Source organism: Parasteatoda tepidariorum, chromosome 6 (genome assembly GCF_982258835.1).
Source record: "Parasteatoda tepidariorum strain Cologne lab strain chromosome 6, Ptep-v5.0, whole genome shotgun sequence".
Taxonomy (NCBI): Eukaryota; Metazoa; Arthropoda; class Arachnida; order Araneae; family Theridiidae; genus Parasteatoda; species Parasteatoda tepidariorum.
The window spans coordinates 81714196-81729086 of record NC_141760.1 but is presented as its reverse complement, the minus strand read 5'-3'; positions in this window follow the sequence as shown (position 1 = coordinate 81729086).

Here is a 14891-nt window from a genome sequence, read left to right as displayed (position 1 = left end):
ATCTTTTTACGATACAGTGCTCCCATAAATCATACTTAAGAATAAGACATATCAAAGTCAAAGCACATTTAGGGTAACAGGAACTGAAACAAAAACGACCACAGATTAAAAAAATAAAAGCAAATATATATTACTTTATCTATTTCTCTGGCCTCTCACTAAATCAATTTTTTTTTGTAAAGCCATTTCTGTTTGGTCGGAAGGAGGCCAACTTGGTAGAAAAAATTTTTTTATTTCAGTTTTCTTTTCCAGTTCTCCGGAAGAGAGGAACTTCTAGATGGAAAGCATTTATGGCAGGAACACAATAGGATTTCATTTCTTCTTGGTTTTTCCGTTTGCTTTTCCATGGGCTTGTCTAAGAAAATTGAATTTTCTGGTTAATCTCTCTGCTTTTCCAAATGTATTTTTGATCCCTTTTTTGTTTGTTGTGGAGGCTAGTAAATATATTCTATTGTTCGGTAAGAAAACTTTAGCAAATAATCGGATATCTTCTTTTGCAAGCTACGGTAGCTGCCCCAGGGTGATATGGTTTAAATCCCTCTTTAATCTTTTTGTTTTAGACATAGTTAAGATGTACGAGTGAAGAGTTGGCAGTATGGTTGATCAACTGAAATAACTTGTGGGAAAATAACATATAGAGTTTTAATAAAAAGTTCTATAAATTGTGCCATTAAATTTGCGAGCTCTATGTAGCTTTAACTTCCTGAAACGGATCTAATGGAAAGAATATTTACAAAAACAAAATTTACGAGAATAAAATGTATATATAAATGTGCATTTTGACCATACGTAATATATCTTTTAACCCTTTCACGACCAGTGTTTCCTTTAAATTTGCGAGCTCTATGTAACTTCAGCTTCCTGAAACGGATCTAATGGAAAGAATATTTACAAAAACAGAATTTACGAGAATAAAATGTATATATAAATGTGCATTTTGACCATACGTAATATATCTTTTAACCCTTTCACGACCAGTGTTTCCTTTAAATTTGCGAGCTCTATGTAGCTTTAGCTTCCTGAAACGAATCTAATCGAAAGAATATTTACAAAACAGAATTTACGAGAATAAAATGTATATATAAATGTGCATTTTGACCATACGTAATATATCTTTTAACCCTTTCACGACCAGTGTTTCCTTTTCCAATAAAAAGATAAATTACGACTTTAATAGATCAAACAAGGTAAATAGAATTAAAGAAAATAATTATTTGAGCAATTGGGGTGTCGGGACATACGTATCCCACTGTATTGGGACACGTATGTCCCAGTGGTGTTCCTGTCTGTGAGAGATACATGTTTCGGTGGGATTTTTTCTCTCCAACGTATGCCTGGCGAATGACTTACCTCGTACAGGCATCTGAAGAACAGATTTGTTGGTCACTTTTCCAGGGACACCATATTAGGTGAGCCAACGTTGCTACCTCAGTATGGACAGATAGTACAGAGAATAAAAGAAGATCTATGCCTTGCGCGGGATTTGAACCAAGAACCTTTCTGGTGCAAGGCCAGTTCCCTGGCCCCTACACAGGCCGATCGATAGTGTTCCGGTGGGATCGAAAGGATTCATAGGATCAAAAATGCATGATCTATATGGATCGCAAATTAATATTTACTCCAGGAGAAAACGAAGACGCTATCATCTATCAATATATTACGAATTAAAACTGAAAAAATTGAAACTGAATACAAAAAAAAAAAAAAAATAGTGCGTGGAGTCCCTCTGCGTGGAAGAAGTTAAACTTCGCAACCTGCGACGTTAATTGTAGAAGAATCAGCAGTCGTAGAAGGATCACTAGTTCTATTCAACGACTCTTTTTCCTGCTCCGCTCGCTTCCGTGCTCTGTAATCACGGTAATATTGTGCATTTTTTCCTCGTGGACCTCTTGAACCAGTGGAAGTGCTTGTGGTTGCCTCATCGTCTCGCCATGGAAAATATATTTGCATTAATAATGTATGTGAATGCGTCATAATGTAATTTCAAAAGAGTAAACCTAACAATCAATTGATATTCACAAGAGTCGCACCTTGACATAACCTTAAATCCGTCGCATTGTCCGTGAGATTTTTTTCACTCATTTTTTACAATTGTTATCCACTAAATTTGAAAATAAAAAATACTACTCTATTAAACTATATGTGTATCAAAACAAACTAAAAAATATTTATAGAAAAACAATACTTTTATTATTTTTATGCTAGTGAGAACCAAAACAATATGGAAATGAATGAGGGAAAACTGGATCTACCACGTGATTTCCCGGATAATAAAAATGTAGCGTTAAACGTTTAACGCAACCTTGTTGGAAGTCGCATAAGAAGTATAACTTCAAAAATTTAGATTGCCGAAGGAAAACGCACTTTATACGCTTACTTACACACTTTAAGCAAAATCATATTTGCGACGAATTTTCATTTGTGTCGCAAATTTGCCACTAAAGAGAAAAAGAAAACAGTTATCAGAGAAATATTCATATTATGTAATTCTTAACCATTTAAACAGCAAGTATTTTAAATTTAGATGCACACATGCATATACCTATGTATCTGAAGCAAACTAAAATTGAATATCTTATATCGATAATGAGTAGTTCGTATTCAATAATGATGGGGTTTCTAATCGCACAAGGATGAATTCGTATAATTCTAATTTGGCAGCAGCAACAATTGAAAAGCTTAGTATTAAAACATGTTAAGTTTAAATTTCAGAACAATTCAATATGTAAGTCAAATGATCTGATTTATAAAGAAAAATAATATAGAGCTTGAATCATTTTCCGATGCTTATGTAGATTCTATAGTTGATATTGTTCATCCAAACTCACGAAAATTTCATTAAATATGTTTTTCTACTTAGCTCCAAAATTTAATAAGTATAAGAATCAAATCTTTGTAGTTTTACACACTTAAAACAAACTACTAATGTGGTCATATTTGCGACGAATTTTCATTTTCGCAAATTTGCCACTAAAACTTTAAAGAAAAAGAAAGCAATTATCAGGGAAATATTCAAATCGTGTAAATTTTAAGAGTTAAAAAACAAATATTTTACGTTTACATGTGCATATGAATATACCTATGTATGTAACTACCAATGTATTCTAGAGTCTCATTCAAATTTGTATGTGTAGCACATTTTCACCAAACTTCCAAAATTTATAAGATTCGCGTGAACAGCATTATTTATCCTGAGTTGGCATGTTTCAAAAATTATAGGGGAAAACTCTTCCGGCGAGGGAACGTTAGGGAAAAGTCTTTTCCACATTTTAATCACCAGTCAAGTATGCAACTGGCTATCCTGTGTGTAACGGGTTAAAGTCATGGGGGTCATATCTTTAATGACTTTGAATCATCTCAAGTGTAAACTGGAGATTTTTATGCGTCTTGAAGGGAAAATTCTTCTGGGAGTATTTCTCGTGAAATAGTCGAGGAAGTTTCCTCATGAACGCTTCTGTATTTCTCTTTTTTTACGAGTTGAATATCCTCAGTTTCCATTGCATGTTGTAGTTAAACTAGTTTATACTGCTTTGGTTATTTTGTGTTGAATTAGGTTTGTCTAATTTAACTAGTACTACTATTATTCTTATTACTAAACGAGAACTGTGTGAAATTCAGCGGAATTATTATTAAGGATTTATAAAATATATAGATATGAGTTTGTGAAAGTTACGTATCGGTTTCTCAGAATTGATGAGTTTGTATTTATAAAATCGGATATCAGAAATTTTAATTTTTGATTAAATATTTTTCTTTTTGCTCTTTCGTAGATAATTATATTTTACTACCGGTGTTAAACAGCTGACTTGATTCTGAGTTTACAACTACCAATTTCCAACTCTATAGCCTTGTAATTTTGAACAAAACCCACAAGACAAGGGAACTCCTGGATCAAGCATTGGTACAAACTGCCTTTATTTGATGAAACTTACCTGCATTTTCGTTAAAGAAAGATGGAAATTCTCGAAAACTTCCCATGACAAGGAAATTTTTACTCAAAACAAATCTGCGAATAAAGATATTTTACAGTACTGCGCGAGCCGAGAACAGAATTCGTATGAAACAGTCACCGCTTTGATTCGAACCTGGGTTACATAAATGGGAGACAAACGCTCGATTCCCTGAGCCACCATGGCTCTTATAATTAAATTAAAATATAATTTTTGTTTTCCAGTTTCAAGCATTCTCATTGAGCCGAAAAATCACATGATATAATCATTATTAAACCAAAAAATGGGCTAATACCTTAGACTGCTACAAAAAAAAATCTATTTATCTAGAAATAATTTATTTATACCGTATTCAACGGTATTTACCAGTAATATATATTACTGATAAATACCCTTAAATGAATGATCTCTACTATTATTACTTTTTCAATTCTGATTATTCGAAATTAGGCTCTCAACTAAACGGGTTGTTCCTTTATTATACACTGCTTAAAACAATTAAAAGGTATTGTATGTTTTGTATAAAATAACGGTATGGGCAAATATTTTGTGTGCACAAAATGGAAGAAGGTAGTCACAAATGTAAATTTTTCTTATTTTCAAATTTCGCAATATGCAAATTTAGAGTTTGACGTCGAAGACGACGGTTTAGCGGCAGCGAATTGGATTTGGACTTCAACTTAATGTAAGACAAAGCGAAAAAGAATGATCGACGTTCAGTAAGCGCGATGTTTCGATGAGTATAATGTCACAACGAAGTCATCTAACCAAATTAGAAGCTTGGAGAGTCGTTGGTCGGTTAAAAAGGGGCCAAACACAAGCCGAAGTAGCAGAAGCCATTGGACTTTCACAAAGTGTGATTTCCAGGATCTAGAAACATTTTTTGAATACCGGAAATGCAAGCTGAAGATCAGGGCAAGGACGTAGACGTGTAACAACGACCAATGAAGACCGTTATTTAGAGCTAACGGCTAGGAGACACAGAAATACGAATGCCACTCTACTTCAACACTACCTTCGCTCGGCTTCTGGCACCACGGTTTCGACACAAACTGTCCGAAAACGCCTTCACGCTGTAGGTCTGTATACTCGCCGACCAATGGTATGTGCCGCGTTAACAGCAAGGCACCGTCGCCCTCGCAGGAGTTGGCAACAGAGTATGTAAACAGGCGGGGAAATGAATGGCCCAATATTCTTTTATTTGACAAGTCCCGTTTTTCTGTTCATCCAGATAATAGGCGTATTTTCATCTGGAGGGAACGTGGCTTACTGTAACGCTACTGTTACGCTAAACTTATACGCTAAAACGTTAAGCTAACCTTAACAAGATAATATACAACACGCAATGTGACATAGAGTTCTTTTGCATATCGCAAGACAAACAAAAGCAAAAACTCTTTACTTCAAATTTCAACCACAATAATATACAATTTCTGAAAAATGAAATTCTTCATTTATACTCAAATAAAAAATTGAAACATATTTAACACTTTGAAGCAGAACTTCTAATAACCATTATTTCTAATACTTTTTTTCTTCATAATTTAGTATTTACTTCAGAACAAAATAAATAAAAAATATTATACTGGGCATTTTAATAATTTATGGTTATGAAACATAGCATGAAACACCAGAGTCTATTTTTGCGTAAAAGTAAAATCTTCCGGACACGGCTCACTTCCAAAAAATAATTCTTCAAATTTGCATTTAGTTAGATTTAAGAAGAGAAACAGCTATTCATTACTGAAATTTTCTCTAATTTACAAAATCAATTACTGATCAATTTTTGAATACGAATGAAAAATGTATCAATAATTAATAAATTAAAATTTTTAAAATACTTTATTTAGATTTTATACTTCAGTACTAATATGGTTCCGATAGTTGTAACTAATATAATTCTGGTAGTTGATTTTGTAACGGAGCAACTTTTTAGCAACTTTAGGACTGTTTTTCATAATTAAAAAAAATTTATATATTTTTGCTTGTAATTAGAGAGTCAGAAAAAATATATATAAAAGGGACATTGATGTCCCATCTGCTTCAAAGGGTTAAAAGCAAATTCACAGACGCTCTTGTACCTATTATCTTTATAATGAAGTTAAATCATAATATGAAGTTAAATCATAAAATGAAGTTAAATCATAATATAATTTGAGCTAAATCATAATTTCGGGCACATCTGTTACAACAAAGTGCTAAGTTGGACCATAAATTATTGGTAATTATTCTTTTGTTTCGTACAAATTTTAAAATCTATTTAAATTAATTAGAAATTGTATTGTACATTTAAGCTGCTTTTAATTCCGAATAGAAACTTATCCCGATTCAATGCATTTTTCTATTAGAAACTGAATAAAAGCTGAATAAATAATTTCGGGCACATCTGTTACAAAAAAGTGCTAAGTTGGACCATAAATTAGTAGTAATTATTCTTTTGTTTCGTACAAATTTTAAAATCTATTTAAATTAACTAGAAATTGTATTGTACATTTAAGCTGCTTTTAATTCCGAATAGAAACTTATCCCGATTCAATACATTTTTCTATTAGAAACTGAATAAAAGCTGAATAAATAATTTCGAACACATTTGTTGCAACAAAGTGCTAAGTTGGACCATAAATTAGTAGTAATTATTCTTTTGTTTTGTACAAATTTTAAAATCTATTTAAATTAATCAGAAATTGTACATTTAAGCTGCTTTTAATTCCGAATAGAAACTTATCCCGATTCAATGCATTTTTCTATTAGAAACTGAATAAAAGCTGAATAAATAATTTCGAACACATTTGTTGCAACAAAGTGCTAAGTTGGACCATAAATTAGTAGTAATTATTCTTTTGTTTTGTACAAATTTTAAAATCTATTTAAATTAATCAGAAATTGTATATTTAAGCTGCTTTTAATTCCGAATGGAAACTTATCCCGATTCAATGCATTTTTCTATTAGAAACTGAATAAAAGCTGAATAAATAATTTCGGGCACATCTGTTACAACAAAGTGCTAAGTTGGACCATAAATTATTGGTAATTATTCTTTTGTTTCGTACAAATTTTAAAATCTATTTAAATTAATTAGAAATTGTATTGTACATTTAAGCTGCTTTTAATTCCGAATAGAAACTTATCCCGATTCAATGCATTTTTCTATTAGAAACTGAATAAAAGCTGAATAAATAATTTCGGGCACATCTGTTACAAAAAAGTGCTAAGTTGGACCATAAATTAGTAGTAATTATTCTTTTGTTTCGTACAAATTTTAAAATCTATTTAAATTAACTAGAAATTGTATTGTACATTTAAGCTGCTTTTAATTCCGAATAGAAACTTATCCCGATTCAATACATTTTTCTATTAGAAACTGAATAAAAGCTGAATAAATAATTTCGAACACATTTGTTGCAACAAAGTGCTAAGTTGGACCATAAATTAGTAGTAATTATTCTTTTGTTTTGTACAAATTTTAAAATCTATTTAAATTAATCAGAAATTGTACATTTAAGCTGCTTTTAATTCCGAATAGAAACTTATCCCGATTCAATGCATTTTTCTATTAGAAACTGAATAAAAGCTGAATAAATAATTTCGAACACATTTGTTGCAACAAAGTGCTAAGTTGGACCATAAATTAGTAGTAATTATTCTTTTGTTTTGTACAAATTTTAAAATCTATTTAAATTAATCAGAAATTGTATATTTAAGCTGCTTTTAATTCCGAATGGAAACTTATCCCGATTCAATGCATTTTTCTATTAGAAACTGAATAAAAGCTGAATAAATAATTTCGGGCACATCTGTTACAAAAAAGTGCTAAGTTGGACCATAAATTAGTAGTAATTATTCTTTTGTTTTGTACAAATTTTAAAATCTATTTAAATTAATCAGAAATTGTACATTTAAGCTGCTTTTAATTCCGAATGGAAACTTATCCCGATTCAATGCATTTTTCTATTAGAAACTGAATAAAAGCTGAATAAATAATTTCGGGCACATCTGTTACAAAAAAGTGCTAAGTTGGACCATAAATTAGGGGTAATTATTCCCTTGTATCGTACAAATTTTAAAATATATTTAAATTAATCAGAAATTGTACATGCTGCTTCTAATACCAAAAAGAAACTTATCACGAATCAATACATTTTTCTATTCGAAACTAAATAAAAGCAGACGCGGTAATTAACTGCTCAGTATTTTAGTTAGTAGTGATAATCAAATTTTGTAACAAACACATGATATCTAAATATATATCTGCAGACACTGAAATGCATCAAAGTAGTCACATATATACATACCTAGAAATTCCTCCCTGACGAGTTAATTCGTCTGTTCTGATTTGAAGACAGGCGGTAGCCAATCAAGCTTAATCATAGCAAGATTAATACCAATGAAGCGTAATAGCCCTTGAGGGAGGAATGGAGTGTGGCAATGGAGTAATTTATAGTTCGTCATAGAATTACATGACTGTGGGGATGTTAAATTAATTTCCACCCACCCCCTATTCTATCCGGATGATACTCTTAGTTCAGTAATTATATACGGTGTCAAGTGTATGTCAAAGCAAATGAAGGATATCATTGATTTAGAATATTCAGTTAATTTAGCTAAAATATCATAGGAAACGATGTTGAAAATGGGAAGATATTTTTTCTGTAAATGAATTAAACAAAATTATGTCAGAGTTCCTTATATTAATGTTAGTTGTTGAAAGTGGCTCCATCATTCCGACTCCTGAGTTAGTTTATTCAGATTTATTCTCTTTTATTGTTTTATATGCAATACAAACAGTTTGTTCTGTAATTATAACCCTCAGCATATAACCACAAAGTATATAACCTCAGTATATCTCAGTACAGAACCTCAGTATATCACCAAAAACCGTAAATAATGATACCACAAATTTTAATGATAATAACCCATAACATTAAATGATTATAACATTAAATGATAATGCGCCAGAAGTATAAGCAGTTATAAGTCACAAAAATATGAATAATAATAAGCCCCAAATCTAAACAAATTATGGCTCATTACGTTAAACAACATCATGCGAGATAATAAGCCACAAGTTTAAAAACAATTTTAAGTCATCAAACAAAACGGAGAGGTTACATTCCGTATACTAGTACGCTCTCATTTGTAAAATTTGAAGTAATTGCGCATACGCACTTCTAGCGCGCATGCGTCAATTCTGGTAAAATGCGTATGCGCTCATTGAAAAAATATCAAACCTACATGAATGAGTCCCGCAGTGGACTGATCGTTAAGACACGGTTCCCAGCAGATCACCGAAGTCAAGCATCACTGGCTACGGTCAGTGTGCGGGTGGGTGACCACTTGGATCAGTCTTTGTAGGAACCGAGGGTGTGCGGTATTGGTCCTCGTTAAACTGTGCTACCGTAAAGTGCTCGACTTCGCGACAAGGTCGTCGAGCTACCGAAGCGGGGGTGCCATCCCTTCCGCAGAGGAAAAAAATTGTGATGGGATGTCTTCGGATCATCCTCCGGGATGTTTCCCAGACCGTCGCCAATAGCCCATTGTGCAGCTCTAGTGCGACGTAAAGTAACAACAACAACATGAATAAAAATAAGAGATTTCGCATGTAAGTCGAAAACGCTAATATAGTGAAATTAATTTCGACCTTAAAATCAAAACAAACATTTCAAATAGACGTGGATATTATGGAAGTAAAACTTTTTCCAAATAAATTGCACAATTAAAATAAGTATATTCTATAAATTTGAATAACAAAAAAAGTATTTACTTTCTTATGGAGCTTAAACAAAATTTTAAATTAAAATTTATAAAATTGATTTTTTTAATTACATTAACCAATGTGAAATCGGTTTCTTGATCGCTGCAACATGTCCATGTTCTTAATTTGAAGGTAGGAATAAGCAGAAAACAACATTCAACAACCATATGAACAGAGGGCTTGTAACTTTGTAAAGCCACGTCATCAAAACATAAAATATCTATTAAAAAAATTAAAAAAAAATAAAACACGAGCATGCGCTGTTGCTATAAATCTTACGTTCTTAATCTCCCTTTGCGTAAAAGAATAATAAAAAGTCGCTGGCATTCAGAATGTCAAACTTCTGACCACCAATTTTTTTTAAAAACAAAATTTATTTTAAAGTTTTGAAACAATTTCCTAACACTGGCCACATTAGTTTATTGTACTATATCGGCTCCCCTCATTTTCAAACTGGACGAAACCGAATGTTGTTTGTCATTGTTTAAAATAATTCTTTTATCTGGAGGGCAAATTATATTTATTTGGAACAGACCCTACATGTTAATTAATAAAATAACAGTTATTAATTGCGCTACCCAATTTTAAAATTTTATTAAAAATACATCGACTTAACTATCAGCGGGAGATAGGAAAATAATTTCCAAACTAGGGAAATAGCTCACATTGTTGCTCATGGAACTTAAATATATTATTATTGCTTTAAATTTCGGAAAAAATTCAAAACTCTGTTGGAGGAAAGTTACCCAAACAACAAGGGTAACTGTCGTTTAGATGTACGAGGGTTGCTATTTATATTTCTGGCCTTGGCAACAGTAAATGTTGCTAGGCGACCGCAGACGATTTTAATCGAAAGTTTGATATTTCTAAACATAAATTCAGCAGACGATTTACCATTATAGCTTCATTTGTGTTGTTGACAGTAAGTTGAAAAGTTCTTCCCTTTCAAAAAATGGAATTCAATCGTGAACATTTTCGTGCCATTATTTTTCATAACTTTCGACGTGGATTGTCAAGACAAGAGTGCTTCAATGAACTTAATTCTTTATTCAGCGATAGAGCGCCATCCTACAGCACTGTAAAAAATTGGTATAACGAATTTAATCGTGGTTGATGTTCGATCCAGGACGAATCCCGTTTCAGGTCGTCCAAAATCAGTTGTTGTGCCAGAAAAGATCGATGCTGTGCGTGAACTGATAAAGCAAGATCATCATGTGACATACCGTGAGATAGAGGCGTCTTTGGACATTAGTATGACTAGCATCAATAAAATATTGCATGAACATTTGAGAGTAAAAAAATTTTTGTTCGCGTTGGATCCCGCATAATCTGACAAACGCTCAAAAAAAGGCTCGTGTTGATTGGTGCAAGGAAATGTTGGAAAAATACGTTCAAGATACATCAAAGACTGTCTATAACATCTACACAGGTGACGAATCATGGATCCATGCATATGAGCGTTAAACAAAACAGCAATCAACTGTATGGGTCTTCCAAGACGAGGCAAAACCAACAAAAGTTGTTCGAGGAAGAAGCACATCGAAACAAATGATTGCCTGCTTCTTCGGCATTGACGGTCATGTGGCAACAGTGGCGTTAGAGCAACGCAGGACGGTCAATTCTGAATGGTACACGACCATTTGTTTGCCAGAAGTCATAGGAGAAATTCGAAAAAAGCAGAAGAACAGGCGAATCATTCTTCATCATGACAATGTGAGCTATCACACATCGACTCAAACAAAGGCATTTCTGACAGAGCGAAAGATCGAACTGATGGGTCATCCGCCGTACAGCCCTGATTTGGCAACCAATGACTTCTTCTTATTCCCACACATCAAAAATAAATTAAGTGGACAACGATTTTCGACCCCCGAAGAAGCGGTTGATGCATTCAAAACGCATGTTTTGGAATTACCTCAATCGGACAGAAAAAAGTGCTTTGAAAATTGGTTCAAACGCATGCAAAAGTGTATTGATCATCATGGAGAATATTTTGAAAAACAATAAAACCAATTCCGATCCTACATATTTGTTTTTTCATTATTAGGCCAGAAATATAAATAGCAACCCTCGTATTACCGTAATGTTCTTGGAAATGTTACCGAAACTCTGGTAGGAAATGAATCACAGTTAAAAACGGTTGGAAAAATTTACTTTTTAATATTTTTTTGCAAATTATACTTATGCAAGGAGTTTGTTAAATTGTTAGATTTTCGTTAAAGGTTTAGTGGATAATTATAACAGAAATTCTATAAAAAGAGAACAATTATGAAAGCACATAATGTAACTATTAACGATCAAAAGCTTTGAGAAATCTTCCAAAAGAATTTGCGTCGTTTTTGGTGGTACCTTGAAGAGGGAATTTTGAAAACAATGATGTGGTCAGATGAATGTTGGAATATATTCCTTCTTTAAAAAGAAAAAAAAAATAACGTCAATGACTTTCCATTGTCTTTTGTTCTCAGATAGAACACAAATGTTTAAAATTATTGTCAAGCAATACTTCAAAGATAAACTTACTATCTTCTACTGGAAATTTTAGCGATATCTCATCAATTCAGATATTTGCTCCATTTCCATCGTTTTTTTTTCGCATCAGAACTGGATGAGTCACGAATAAACAAGTCAGCATCTTTGTCACTGCTCGAATTTCTATTGTACAATAGCAGTTTTGACATTCTGTGACAGTTAAAGAGATAGGTAATATCAATTTTCCTATGGATCTTAAAATAACACTGAACCATGGCATGAAAATTAAGGGATAAAAAGTTTACTATCACGTCCCTCCCTTATGTGCAATACAAGTAGAAATATTAAAAACAATTACGAGAGGAGCAAAGCAGCTCAAGTTCTGAAATTGTTTGTTTGCAAACAATTTAAATGAGTTTCACACTAGTAAACCAGGGCTGAAGAGAATAGGAGGGCTGGTTCTCTCCTTTGAAGTAACTCTCGCCGCGCCAATCCTCCTATTTTCTCTAGTGACGTCACTTTGGCTCAAAGCTCGCACTTTTACTTCGAGAACGGAGCGTTCAACCTTACTAGCTCTAACTAATATTGGATCATTTCTTTTTGCGAGATATTCTAAGACATTTGTTATTTTCTATAATGACTTTCCTCAATTTTTACAGTGAATTTACAAGAATTTGAAACTATTATCGAAATGCCAGTTTGCGCGATTGCAACTTGCAAATATTCTGATACAAAAACAAAAGGAAAAAATATGATCTTCCGCTTGTTCCCTAAAGTAAATAAACAACTATGTAAAGAATTGATTCTGAAATGACACAGTTAATATAAAACAGCAATACGTTTATTCTGTCGTTAAGAACTTTCATAAAAATTCATTATCTAAATAGAAACCTCCTCGTTACTTCAAAAAGAAAGGCAGGTGAAAAGAATTAAAAATGGATAAAGTCAAGGAAAATTAAAATGTAAATAAAAAGTATAAATAAAATATATAGTATATAGTTGAAATTCTCCTAATTTCATAACATATTTTTTAATGTAGTTATTCGAAATATTTAGGTTTTTTTTAAAAAAAAATTATATTCTCTTCAATTTAAATATCTATAAAATTATATCATCGTTAATTTAAATATCTATAAACAATTGTATAATTTCTAATGTCCTTATGAACCTAAATTATTATTTTGTTTCAGTAATTAGCATTTAAGATTGAAGTTTCCTAATGATTAAGCATGAACAAATTGCTATTAACGACATATTTTAAAATAGGGGATTCTAAATTTAACTCAACTTATCGTTATAAAAGAATATGTAGATAAAAAAAAGTGTCGATATATGCGTTCATTTTTCTTAATAATTAAAGTTAAAATTGAACTTTTTAAAATAAAGTATTGATAGTGTCATTTTCGCCAACTAGTAAAACATTTTTATAAGTTTAAAATGGTATTTTTTTTAATATAATAACCAAGAAAGTTTTTTTGAACTATGTTTATGAACGGAAATACTGTGTTAATTACGTAAAGTTTGAAAGCTAATAACCAGAAAAAGTCTAAACTTATTTTTACAAAGAGAAAGATGCAAAGTTATCATATCTTTGCTTGCGATCTCCGACATCTGTGGACACAGTGACGTCATGAGGAGGGAAATCGTTGCTTCAGCTCTAAGAGCGGAGTGAACTAGCCCTTCTATTCTCTTTAGCCCTGCTAGTAAACTATCACCCGAGAAAAAAATTCACGTGAACACATCCAAGCACTTAGACATTTTTTCCGGGATATGTTCTTTTTTAAAGCCATGGTAGGAATGCCAAGTAATTTTGACACAGAAGGCGTGAACAGTGACTGAGCTCTTACTTTCACACTACAACTAACGAGAAGACTTTCAGACACAGCATATTCAACCTGTAACTTGCTAATTTATACACGCCAATTGTTTAGTTGGTTACTGGGATCAAACTTACGACTCCCAAACTCGCCACAAGCGGTGTAATCGGTTTTCGTTCATTTCCACAAGTTATTTAAAATTTAAAGCTTAGAAAAAGCAAGTTTAGATAAATCTAAGTAAGCCATGAAATTTCAAATGCTGAAAAAAAAAATTCGAAACATCAAAATGCAGACGAATTATTAGAAGATTGCGCTGTGGGAAAGTTTTTCTTCAATAATTTGTTTGCATTTTGATAATTTGAAAGCATTATTTTTTAAGCATTTGAAATTACATCAGTTAGACTAGGTTCACCCGAAATTACTTTTCTATAATCTTCAAATTTTTATAAACCAATGGTGATGAAACAGAATTTGGGATGAAAGGTTTCTCCCTTAATATAGTGTACCCAACATCACAACAGAACTGATTAGTTGCTGATATTCAACGACCATTTGAGTCGCTGCTGTTTGCTAACCTTTCTTTAAAAAATGGGCGAAATAATCCCAATTAACGATAAACTTATTTTTGCTAAGAAAACTTATTAATTTGAATATCTTATGTTTATAATACATATTCAACAATTATAATACATTATAATACATTATAATACATATTCAACAATGATGGGATTTCTAATCGTACTAGGATGAATTTGCATAGCTGTAATTTGATAGCGGCAACTTTAGAAAAGCTTAATTTAAGAACATTTTAAGTCTAGATTTAAGAACAATTTATTATATAAGTATTTAAGTGATTTTATTTGTAAAAGAAAATAACATAGAACTTGAACAATCTTCTGATGC